Here is an 11,582-nt window from a genome sequence, read left to right as displayed (position 1 = left end):
GCTCAACAGCAACCACCTCAACAACAACAGCATCAGGCACAAATTACACATGGTAGAAATGTGATCGAAGATTCTTCGAAAAGAGCGTGTGTGGTTAATCAAGAGTTTTCAAAGAGAGCTGCTGGTAGTGCTTTGATTATTGATCAAGATGATGAGAGATTACCTGAAGGATTTAGCTGGGAAAATTTCACTTGGGATGATTATGTTCCAGACCAAGCTACAACTCACATAGCTTTTGTTGCTAGAATTGAAGAAGATAGTGATGATGATGGTACTGAATACTATGCAAAACAAATGGCACAACATTTGAAGATGCTGGCAGAAAGTGATAGTGAAGATGAGAAAGCCAAGAAGAAAAAGAAAAAGGTAAAGACACCGATTAGCAGTGACGATGAAACAGTACCGGTGGTGAGAAGGAAAATGAAGGAAGTTCCAAAGTTTGAGATTAATGAAGAAGCTATTGCAAAGAAGTGTCCAGTAACTTGTGAAAATTGTGAAGTTGTAATGAAACAAAACAGTTCTTTGATTCACAACATGAACAGGTTGAAGGAATCATATGATGTGTTGAACAAAGCGATGAATATGTACAATGACACAAGTGAAGAGCAAGCTACAGCAATGAAGACACTTCAAGGAGCGTTCATGATCAAGCAGAAAGTTGTGAACAATTATATCGAGAAGTGTGCTGCTCTTGAACAGAAACTTGAGTTACAAAGAATTGAAACTGAAAGAGTTAATCGTTTGTTGAAAAGTTACTCATGTACTTCTTATGTCATTGACTGGATCTATCCTACCGTTGAAGGAATGAAGGCATTTGAAGAAGATGAGGTAACTGAAGAGTAGAAGACCACTGATGAAAAGACTCCTGAAAAGAAGAAGAGTGACACGAAGAAAAAGACTGACAAGAAGAATTCTGGTAAGAAACAAGGTGTCAGTAAGTGTCCACCCCCGCTGGAAAATGGATATTTGCCCAGAAATCCAAATTCTGAAAGAGTCCAAAAAGCTACAAACTTACAGTGGGAGTCGGAGTCGTCAGTCAATTTGCCAGAAAACATTGATGTCGTTTTTACACGTCTGACACTGATCAACAATCTCAATTGATGAAGAAAGTAGTGGATCATGTATTAGATAATGATGAAACAGAGTATTCAAAGTCGGAGTCTAGTTCAGAGTCAAAGTCTGAGTCAAGCACTCCGGGTCAAACAGAAAAACAGGGCAAAATAGTTTATGATACAAAATTCATGTTATCAAAATCTAATTTTGATGATGAACCGTTTAAAGTTGCTTACACTTTGAATGATTCTGACAAATTATATTCTGATGAGGAATTTCCAATAAGAGGTGTCAAAACTGAAATGATTAAAAAGGTTTTCAAACTAACAGAAATTAATATTTCTGAAATAAAAGATTTACATCTTAATGAAAAACCTAAAAAATACACCTCAAGAGTACAACAAAGACTAAACAAGAAAAAAGGTTACAGTTCTGGTTCTGGTTTTCAAAAGAAACCAAACCATAACGGTAATTTCAAAAAGAAAGGTCTTGGTTTTATTCCAACAGAAAAACAGAAAAATGAAAAATATGTTCGTGATTTTAAATCAAAGATGACATTTATTTCAGGTACATCAGCTGACGAAGAAGAAAAGAAAGAATTCTGGAAACAATCAAACAGAGAGTTCCTTGCAAAGAAGCAAGAAGAAATGAAGGTTGCTGATCAGAAGAAGAAAACTCGAACATGTTTCAAATGTGGTAGAATTGGTCATCTTGCAGTGAACTGTTCGCAAGCAATTCAAACCAAACAGGGAGTTTCTAAACTGAAAGAGAAAATTGTTGAGTTTGAACCACCAATTGACAGAACAAAACTATTCGAAAATTCAAAATTTGAGATTGGTGAAAGTTCAAACAGGTTTTACAAGAAAAGAGCTAGATCTGACAACCAAAAGTGGGTTGTTAAGAAATCAGGTGATAGTTCTAGCGATGATTCTGATAGGTCGAAACCAGAGGAGCTATCTTCTGGCGATGAATCTGATTCCATAAAGTCAGATGAGCCAAAGGTTGTTTCAAAAGGTGAAAAAACAGTTCCGACTGTGGATGATGAGAATTTTCCACCACTTCGGACTGAAAATTATCAAAAGAAAATTGGTAAAGTGGAAATTTCGAACCAATTTTATGATGACAAAAAGGTTTTCGATGTTGAAAAGGCCTTTAACCCCACAGTGAAACACATTTTTGGTAAAATGATTGATCGAAAAGTCAAAGGGGTTAAAGAGTTCTACGAGAAGAAGAGGAAAGGTAAGAAACCGAGTGATGATGACTCGGTAACACCCAAGGCTGGTCAGGCTTGGGTGGATATTTTCTTTGAATAGAAAAATCTGACTTGCCGGAGTTCCCAGGTTGGTAAGCGTGGAACAGGAATCGGCATCATTCTTTGTACTTGATTGTGTTTTATGTACAAGTGGTAAATCAGGGGCATTAATTTGTACTTGATTTCCTACAAATGGTTGAAAGACAATATGATGAACCATATCCCCGAACCTACAATTAGTTTACCTACAAGTGGTAAAATCAACTAAACTTATTTTCCGGACAAACCATTTTGATTAAAACAAATTTAAGTGTTTTGAAATCTAAATGGGAAAATAGTTTGTTGATAGGGGGAGTTCTGATTGTTTTTGCCAAGTGAATGATGATTTGAGGTGATTTGATGTCAGTTGTCAACTTACTTGTACAATTTGTTTTCAAATTTATTAATATGTTTGCATTTTAGGGGGAGTAGAAAATTTCAGAAAATCCAAAAACATTAGAAAATTTGAAAAATACAAAAACATGATAAAATCAAAAATGAGTTTTGTTGTGAAAAAGAGGAAATGATAGTACATCAGTGGGCGATCACAACACGCTAAAGAAATGTAAAGTCAAAAATGTGATAAACAATCTCACTGTGGATGTGTCAGTAGGTTTTTATACATTTAGTAGATTGTGACGAGATATAAACCTAAATTTCAAACTTGCTTAGTTCGTGGGGAACAACTTTTTGGATATATGGGTAACCCCCGAAATCTTGTTTGAAAGGTCCCTCTTTCTGAGATACTAGGTCTTTATGCTTAGTGATATTTGGGGTATTATCTCGAGACTTCTGCTGAATGGAAATTCTGACCTAGTCCCCGTATAATACTTTCCGCAAATGCTTGAAAAAGCGCAGCCCTCAGCAAATTTGATGAAACAATAAAATTAATAGTCATTGCCGTTGAAACAAAAGATCCTCTAAAGGGGACACACCTAAAGTCGAACCGTCATCTCTCTGCTGAACGGAAGTTCTGACCTGAGCTCTCACGGTTTCGCATCTAACCCCTTACAGATATCATCTAGGTATACTCACCTGTAAGACTGAATATTGGGATCTGGATACGGGATTCAAGTAGTGGGACACACGGATAAGTTTAAGTTCTTAAGACATTAATATCGTATCTCGGATCAGTTGAACTTTGTGTGAAAATTTAAGTGGATCAATATACTGACAATCTAGGTGAATTGTTTAGAACTTAAAATGAAATGAAGCTTAACGGTGTTGGTGATTTGTCTCATAAACTGATATGATCCTCTTACACAAACTCACAAAAATATTGTCTGTAAATATTTTTTTACTGCATTTCTTTCAAAACAAAATTCCAAAAAGATTTTCAGTGGGTTTTAGCATAAATTTTGAAAAATTCAAAAAGATTTTAGACAACTGGTGTTGGAGAGCTGATTTTCAAAATTCCGAGTGCTGAACATGATGAACAGGTTTGGGAATGTATGTTTTAAAGTTGTTTGAAAAGAAAATTTAATATACATGCAAGTGGTTCATCAGATATTACTAATGATTAATCATTTTGAGATTGTGTTTTCGAGTGGTTAAAAGAGAGTAATTTTTTTTGAAATATTAAAATTGTAAATCTTATTTTGAGATTAAGGATGTGCAGGATAGCGTGGTTACTGACCCTGAGCAGATAGAGAGCTAGGTCATGATCCTGATCCTGTGAAAGCCAGACTACGATCCCAGTACAATTTGAGGGGGAGTCTGTTAGAGAAAGAAAGTCAGAAGTTTCTGGAAAGAACTCAGACTGATAAAGACTGAAGATTATGAAGACTCGACACTTAAGACTCGTCAACATCGGAGGGGGAGTCTGTTGGTACATTCATCTGTCGTCTTCGTCTTATATCGAGTCTCGGTTTCGTTGCAGATCTGAACAAGAGTGATGTCATCATTATTGATGATGACATCATCCAAATGACATCATCATCCTACATCATGGAATAACATAATCACGTGAAATGCATTCAAGAAACAGATTTGAAGGCACATTGGGAATTGGAATTTATAATTGTTATTTTATGATTCCGTTTGAAATCAAAATGGGTGATTCCGCTTGAACCGTCAAGCATGTCTTTCAAGCGGAATAGCATAGGCTATATATATGTGTCATGTATTGTCGTTTGGAGCGGGATTAGGAATTTGTACCGAAGTGCTGCCAGTATTTCTTGTAACTGTAAACTCTGTCAATTCAATATACAAGAAGGTTAAAGTGATATTCAAGCTGTTTCGAGTCTATACGTCTGTTTCTGCCTTTCGTATAGTCTAAGAACTCTTCTGAACGACTCGGTTGGGTCACAAAATTATCCTACAAATCTCTACAATGCTTATCTAAGGATCCTATATCCTACCCTTCAAGATCCACTTCTTTGGTAGACTATCCCCTTGAGGAATAGAATCCCATCGCACAAAGAAGAATTGATTCTTCCATCTGGAATCATTCTGAGTGGTCTTGAGGATGGGAAGAGGCTGATGGGGTTTGGCGTTGAATAGGAAGCGATGGGAGCCATGGGAGCCATGGGTGACAAGAGAATAGAGATAGGAAAGTTTAGACAGATTGAAGTCAATCCTTTCATTGCTGATGATCTGCTCAATAGTATGCAAGACCCTCCAAAGCATAGGCATAACCTGATTGTAGCTAATGCCGGTGAAAGTGAAAAATCTTTGGATCAGGTCAGGAAAGGGATAGGAATAGCCAAGGAGAAATGGTAAAGCAGGGAAACACACCCAAGTGGGTGAAACAACATCGCTCTTCATCAGAGAATCAAACGGTCGGAAGATGGTCTCCGATGGGAAGTAGGAAACAGACCCTCAATCTCAGGATCGGTAAACTTGCAGAGCTTCGAAGAAGGATTCATTAAAAGGTTCTAGCTTTTGGGCACATTATCCATACCCGGGCTTTTGCCAGGTGAGGATCTGGTAACCATCTTTGCCATGATCAGAAGAAAGTGGATGAAGAATTTCGAAAGTGAAGATTTTAGAGAGAAGAAGAATACCTGATTTAGTGCTGAAATGAAGATTTAAAAGAGGATCTTCTGATCTTTAAATGGTTTCTCAGTCTTATCTCTACCCTATATAGCATGATGATGGTTGTAGTCCATCCCATCAGTGACGTCAGACTTTGTAATGGCTAGTTACATGCAGCAACGACCTAGTCCGGTTGTAACGGAAATATGACAGATGTGATCCTTATCACAACTTCCATATTGGGGGCAATTGTTAGGGCATAGGTTTTATTACTTGTGGATCATGTATCTTGAGATGTTGCCTGGATCACTTATCCTTAGCGGATGGTGCAGGAAGCCTGAGGATCAAGGATCCTTATTATTACTTATATTATCTAACAATTGTTCTCTATGTTTTCTAATGTTTGTATGTAGGTAATGGATGACGTGGACTAAGTCTAAGCTGGAATCTTGCTGAATATGCTTTGAATAAAGCACGTGCACAATGTGGAGTAGCCGTTATGGACGATCATGGGGACTTCCACTTTTTACGTTTAGTTAGTTAGATAATTTCTAATTACATTTATGGGATGGTGAGCTCATTAGAAACACAATAAGTAATTCGCACACTTAGCAACTTTCGAATACTCTCTGAAACACACACTAGTGACTACTTGTATTGAGCTCAATCATCATCCAAAGTTGTACCGGATTTTGCATTATTCTTTGATTAATAGAGTTGGTGATCGATAGTTTCCATCACCCGATGTTTTTTAGGCTGGAGATCTTCTAAAGATTAAGGGCTTTTTACTCGTATAAACCATTATGTTCATTGCCATTTTCATTTCATATTCGATTACTTTATTGTTCTACACTCAAGCACTCTACCTCACAAATCAAATTTGGTTACATTATCCTTAAACCGATTTTTGACCAAAACAATTATTATTTAGCCTCCCAACTTCATTAAATTCAACCTCACATATTCTTAATTAATAGCCCAAGTCTATTAAATTTAACTAATGTCTTGTATTAAATTTATCGTAATATATATGAAGTTACAATTTTGCCTATCTAGGACACATAATATATACTAGTGGGGTGCATGCGTGATGTGGTTGAGAACACCACTTAAAGGATGTATACAAGCCGAAAAAAGGCTAGCTTGAGCTTGACTCCAACATCAAACTGAACTGGCCTCAACTCAAAATTAAAATCAAGCTAGAATCTTAAACTAAAGTACGCTTAGATTAAAAATCAAGTTAACTCAACTTTACAACTTATTTTATCATAAGTGCCAAACATATAACTTATTATTGCGGAAAGGCTAAAAATAAAACTTTACATAGCGAAAGTTAAAATAAAATTTTCCTTAGCCAAAGTGTTAAGTGTGCAAGTTACATGATTTATTTATTCTTACAAAGTTTGCCTTGTTTTTATAGAGTTGGTGGTCCCTTCAGTTTGTTTCTTCATCAATGTGGGACAAAGGAACAAGGAATCATGATTCAACTTTTTACAAAAAGTTATTTATTGTAAGCTTTATAGTGTTGTACGATGTGTGTTAATACTTTTAGTTACTTAAAATCCTAAGTGTAGGTAAAATTACTTTTTTGTCCTTATATGAATTATAATATAGTATAGATAGATTATTTTATAAATTACATAAATAGTCCCTATCTTTTATATATATATTTTTTACATTTTACATCAATGAGTAAGCTACATAAATGGTCCCTTAGGTCTCTTAAGGATTAAAATATCAAGAAGAGGAAACCATAGAGGGTTGTACAAAAAAAACAACAAAAATAACGGACTAAAACTGAGATTTTCATTAAACACAAGGATGAAAACCGTAACTAACTTATGAAATTATATATATATATATATATATATATATATATATATATATATATATATGTATATATATATATATATATAGTTAGTTACGATTTCAATTCGTTGATTTTTTTCCTACAAGCCTCTATAGTTTTCATTTATTGTTATTTCAATCTCTTAGGATAACCTTATTAACTTTGAATGTCATTTTTTTATACTTAACCAAAATACCCTTGTATTAAAATACTACTAAAAGTACCCTTTTTATGCGATCTCATGGTTTGAACATAACCCTAATAATCTCATAGTATGCATATGTCTAATCATCTTAAAGTCTCAACTCATTTATTGAATTTATGGTCATGTGATGAACAACTTATTTTTTGGCATTATACCTTTGTAAACAATTGCTAACATACCTTTTTCTGATTATATTGTCTTCTTTTAAGCTACTAAGTACATCATCACAAGTTAAGTGTAATCCTTGGTAAACAACAAGCCTCCATTCTTGAGCTTTGCTTACTTTCTTTATGGACCATGCTTTAATGGTTGTTGCAATAATAGATGCAATCAAGCAGAGACTGGTCCTTTCGAATGTGATTAATGAATACTATATGCAACCCCTGCTGGATATTAGATGTCCGATGATCGATAATTCAACGACACTATCAACGTACGATTCAAAGAGTTACACTTTGGACGACAAACATATAATAATATTTAAACGTTAAGTATTAGTTAAGGAAACGTACAGTTAATTATATGGAGATTATGCTTTAATTGTTTAGTAAAACAATTAATGGGATTAAGGTTTTGGAGATTTAGTTATTTGTGAAATAATAAAATATATTTGGTTTTATATCTAATTGATAAATAATAATACTAAGGGTATTTGATGTGTTAAAAGTGTATATTCAATTATTTAAGCAAGTTTTAAAGTCGGACTCAACAACTAAACCACACACGCATGGCAAGTGTACCGGTCGCAATGTAGTAAGTAGGCAAGACCAGATATCAATCCATGGACACTATGATGCAACTTTCGATAATAAACCTCTATCAACTCCTAGCCTATTTTTTTTAGAGATTGGTTTGGTTTTTATCTAACAATTACGAAAGCAAATAAAGAAGAGATTTGGAGAAAGAATAATGTTGGGAAAAACTAGAGACGACTAAATTCGAAGAACTATCAGATAAGAGAAGGCAATTACCTAGGTAAAGAATCATATTGATTAATTCACAACTCTTAGAAATTTAATAACTGACTAGCTAGGTAAAGAATCATATTGGTTCATGTATATGCAGGATCTAATCACAATGTAGCTTTAACACATAAATCCTTAAAACAATATCAATGTAAAAAAAAAAAAACACATTTACCTAGTTAGTCATTTGTTCGTCACATTGTGTTTTATCACTAAAACACACTACTATGAACACATCTAGTATCCAACATCAAGTGCAGTAAAACACAGTACTTTGATCAAACTTTAAATAATACATTGTCTTTAACTAAACACACTGAATACATATATATGCAGGATCTAATCACAATGTAGCTTTAACACATCAATCCTTAAAACAATATCAATGTAAAAAACAACACCTTTACCAAGTTAGTCACTTGTTCGTCACGTTGTGTTTTATCACTAAAACACACTACTATGAACACATCTAGTATGCAACATCAAGTACAATCAAACACAATACTATGATCATCTCTTACGCTTGTATTTCATGCCGAATTTGTAATCTTGATCCATGATAGTGGGTTTTAGATAGAGAGAAGGAAATGTACAAGATTATAGGAGGTGTGTTATTTTTGGCAGTTATTCAATTGATTTAAAACACGGTAAATGACCAGACTACCCCTAACCTATTATAACAATTAATTAATAACACAAATATTACAAAAATGCCACCAACTTGATCTCAGCCATTAAACACACCCATCAAATGGACAGGATCGCTTCCTACACTTTGTAGGAAAAACACACTTTGCGTAGGAACCCCACTCTCTCTCTCTATATATGGTTATAGTAAAATGAAAACTCATACGAGTCGTGAGAACTTAGAGAACTCGACCAAAACGAAGGTTCTTAAAAAAACTTTTCCAAAAAAATAAAAAATAAAAAATAAAATTTAAATAGTTTCTGTTGATTTACACAATCGTAAAAAATCCCTTACAGTGGGTGTAAATGTTGATGTCAGCAACTTTTTACAGTGCCATAAAAAGGCTGAAAGCACTGCTCGGAATTTTTTATACAGTTGTGTTGTAACCTTTTCATCTACGTGTATGCAAAAAATGGTGGCAAAAGTCGCACGGGAAGTCAGAGTTCTCTAAGTTCTCATAACTTGGGGGTGTTTTCTCTTGATTCGAAACCTATATATAGGGGATGGATCATTAGAAAACTCATCTCTGTGTGAAAATTCGAGAAAACTCTATCTAACCATTGGTTCATCACCATAACTATCAGATAAGAGAAGGCGGACTACCTAGGTAAAGAATCATATTGGTTCATCCCAAGTAAAATTTGACATTGTTATTCATAGAAAACCTGAAACCGGGGGAAGACATTCTCCCTCATTTCTAAATACAAAACTTGTTAAGTGATAATTAGTTAATCTTAATTTCATAAACCAAAAAAACCAAACTCCGAGATTACTTTTCTGCATTTTAGTTTTGTTATTAGTAATTTGCAAACTACTTGGTGAACACATTTTTCACAAACTCCATGTGTTCAATACCCATTTACCACTATCTATTTAGTGCAATTGGTTTAGTTTTTAGTGGGACTACGACCTCACGTCACTTACCTAGGCTATACTATATACCGATAGTTACGCTTCCTTAGAACCTTTGTAGTTAGTATTTAGCGTTTTTTATCCTTAAAACTCGGATGTGTTCTGTGTCAATTTATTTGTTACTATCTAAGCACGTCAAGCTTTTGGCGTCGTTGCCGGGGACACTTTTCTGTTGCATATCAATCTTCTTAGTAGAAGTTTAACCACTAATTGGGTTTAGGTTAGTTTATTTCTTGTTTTCATTTGGTGGTTGTCTGCTTTCTTTCGTATGCCTTAGTACTTGTTAGTGCGCTAGAATTCACTTAGGAATGGTGGTAGAACGAACTATTTCGGATTATGTACGTCCTTCTGCTGATGCAATTAGAAATAGCATCACGCGTCCGAGAGTTGGATCGAACAACTTTACAATTCCAACTCAGATCATCACTATAATTCAACGCTCATGTCAATACCACGGAATTGCATACGAGGATCCAAATGACCACATAAACAAAGTTCTTGAACTTTGTGAAACCTTCAAACTTGAGATGTTTCAGATGATGTAGTGAGACTTCGTCGTTTGCCATTCTCACTAGTTGCTAAAGACTGCTCATGGCTTAATTCTTTAGCCCCTGGTTATGTCACTACTCGGGCAGAATTGGCTGAAATTTTTCTAAATAAATTCTTTTCTCATTCAACAATTAACTGCTTGCGTAGCAAGATTTATGGATTTGAGCAAGAAGATGGTGAAAGTTTCTTAGATGCTTGGGATAGGTTCAAGGAACTTTAAAGAAATTTTCCTTATCATGGTATGGAGCTGTGGATGGTCATGAATACATTTTATAACGGTCTCTATACTCCATCTAAGCAAAATCTAGATACAATAGCAGGAGGTGTCTATTCTGATCTAACTCCTACTCTTGCTCATCCTCTCATTAAAAAGATCTCAGAGAATGACTACCCATCCATGAGAGATTCCAGTTCTTCAAGAAAGGATAGGGATGGGATTGGTACAATAGTCGTACCTATACCCATACCAAAAATACCGGTACCGAATTTGAACAAAATTGGGTACCAAATATATTGGTACGGTACGGGTATGGGTATTTCGGTATGGTACTCGCTTTGGTACCATTTTTTAGTTAGTTTTTTAGCACTCGTAGGTACTAAATAGGTAAAATTGACAAGATTACCAATATAGTACGAGTACCAAAAAGGTAAAATTGGTACGAGTACCAATATGATACGATACGGGTACCATATAGGTAAAATCAATATGAGTATTATAAATACCATAATACGAAATAAAATATAATATAAAAACACTTTTAAAGGTCTATATAAAATTTAGTACCAGTACCCATTTTTACCCGTACTCGTACCAATACCGGAAGTACCGAATACCAAAATCAATAAAACTGGGTACCGCCACATGTACCGGATACCTAAAATCGGTACGGGTATAGGTACGAGTACGAGTACGGTATGGGTACGAGTATGAGTATTTGGGAAAAAAGCCTATTCCTAAGAAAGGCTGATGTTCACAGTGCATATTTAAATTCGAAGCTAGCAGCCCAAGTTGAAGCACTAACTGCCCAAATTGAGAAGCTTGTGACGAAATAAGAGATGTGCAGTACAAGTGGAGGATCTCATTCAACAAAGAA

The 11,582-nt window shown here is 34.9% G+C and overlaps 1 non-coding gene across 1 annotated transcript; it reads right to left on the bottom strand.

Moving 5' to 3' along the window:
* Positions 1–10,624: 10,624 nt before the first annotated feature.
* On the bottom strand, positions 10,625–10,730 carry LOC118486245. The gene has a single exon (XR_004878097.1). It is a non-coding gene; the product is annotated as a small nucleolar RNA R71 (small nucleolar RNA).
* Positions 10,731–11,582: the final 852 nt, after the last annotated feature.

This window comes from Helianthus annuus, chromosome 13 (assembly GCF_002127325.2).
Source record: "Helianthus annuus cultivar XRQ/B chromosome 13, HanXRQr2.0-SUNRISE, whole genome shotgun sequence".
In the NCBI taxonomy this organism is placed as follows: Eukaryota; Viridiplantae; Streptophyta; class Magnoliopsida; order Asterales; family Asteraceae; genus Helianthus; species Helianthus annuus.
Note: the sequence above shows the minus strand (reverse complement) of the source record. Positions and strands in the feature narration are given on the sequence as shown.